Genomic DNA, 1,933 nt, shown 5'->3' with positions numbered 1-1,933 from the left:
AGGTCCCTTCCAACCCTACCAACTATGAAAGACCTCTGGCAATAAACAGGTTAGCACTGCATTTAATCCAGTCCTGGAGAAAAGGGATTTTGGAAAGTAAAATGGGTCAGTTCCAAGTGATAAGAAACTTAACACCTTAGCTATTTCAAAGATCTTGCTTAATCACTGAGATAGGACTATAACTTGACAGGAGGATAGCTTTTACTTCTCTCCTTGTCCTATTGATGCACCTCTGGGGCTTAAATAGGACAAGTCATTTGCTCCCAGATAATATCAAAATCCATTGCAAACCGTGTATCGGCTGTTATCACTGACGTCCATTTCCTTCCAAAGATTAAAGCTCCCTCTACTGGAATGCAAGCTGCTTCCTCTTCAAGCTTCACAAAGGTTTGTGTATCCAATATCTGCAGACAGTGATGGAGGGTAACACCACAAATTTGAGCATTTTGCACCAGATCCAAGAAAGTCCTGAGATTCCCAAGGTGGAACTTAGGCAGAATTTAGATCCCAAACTTGGGATCCTGAAAACCCCAGCTCACCTGCTGCCTGACCCTTGGAGTGCCTAACCTCCGTAGGTACCTCAGATTTTGACCACAAAGAGTCCCATGCCCCTAATGCCTTGCTTTTGCACACGACCAGACATGCTTTAGTCTTGAGACTGCTGAGCCACTCAGTGCCAGTGGCATCCACCATTTACTTTTAAAACACAAGAGTGGGGGAAGGAGGAGTGATGGTGCTACTACACTTTCATATAACAGCCTCATGGGTAGAGCAGTAAACCAAGACATAAGAAGTTCCTTCCTCTGCCTGAGGGGTTCAAACCCACCTCTCCAGCAAGTACCCCAACCACAGCACAAAAGGAAGTCTATACCAAAAAAGGGTAATCTGAAATCATTATCCCAGCAAGCCTTCTGGTGGAGGTAAAGCTTGCATCCACAAGACTGCCTACACTGTACACCATCTCGCATTTCTTTATATAGCCTTTGTCAACACACCAGAAACACTCTCTTAGGCAACAATAACATCTCTTGTTATGCTATTAGTTTTAATCTGTAACAATAGCAAAACAACATTCTGCATTTATTTACCATTAATCATTTTAATCACCAAGACATTTGTAGCTCTCAGTAACACTGTTTAAAAATGACTGCATCATAATAATAAAAGTTGAAGGTAGAAAAACACATTATTGAATCATCAAACTTGTCATCCTGTGGAATCAGGGATTAAAACTCCTATATCTCACTTTCATTTGCCCCCAAAAAGGTATTAATTAATAACAACTGTGAATATTATAGATCAGGTGTGCTGAACTTTTTCAAAGGCTTAGCAGTTGCACCTGGATAGAAGTTATCTATAGCTGGCAGTGATATATATATACACTGATGAAACTTAAATTTAATTACACTGCATATTTCCAACACCACATACTTTCTAATGAACCATGTCACAGGAGTTGTCCTGGATCAAAGATGTTGTTAAAGCACAAAAAGAACAGCATCACTTGCCCTGTACCAGACTTTCTCTGCAGGCCTTTGAATTCTTACAACATTTTGCATAGCCATGTATTTATTCAGTCTTGCTTCCTTGAAAAAGCATGCAGAAAAAAGGTCCAGAATATTTTCATTCCCTTCCACCACTCAGAACTGCAACTAATACTCAGATGCTCACAAGGTATGATGATGAACCTTAGATTACTATCCTCAGATCAGTAATCTATATATTTCTCAATTGAGAAGTATAACTGAGTTTATAGAAAGATTATTTCATGAGAGCAGTGCATTTTCATGTTCAAGTTCTACATCCACATTCTTAGCTTATGCTAATTGGCATAGCTACCCTGATTTCATGCTGAGTCCCACCAGCTGGGGGTTTAGGCCCCTTATGTGCTCAGGGAGCCTAAATACTACCATTCTTACCTCTTAAAGTGGTA

This window comes from Gavialis gangeticus, unplaced genomic scaffold, assembly GCF_001723915.1.
Source record: "Gavialis gangeticus isolate Ggan-Ray unplaced genomic scaffold, GavGan_comp1, whole genome shotgun sequence".
Lineage (NCBI taxonomy): Eukaryota > Metazoa > Chordata > Crocodylia > Gavialidae > Gavialis > Gavialis gangeticus.
The sequence above is the reverse complement of the archived record's forward strand: the minus strand, read 5'-3'. Positions refer to the sequence as shown.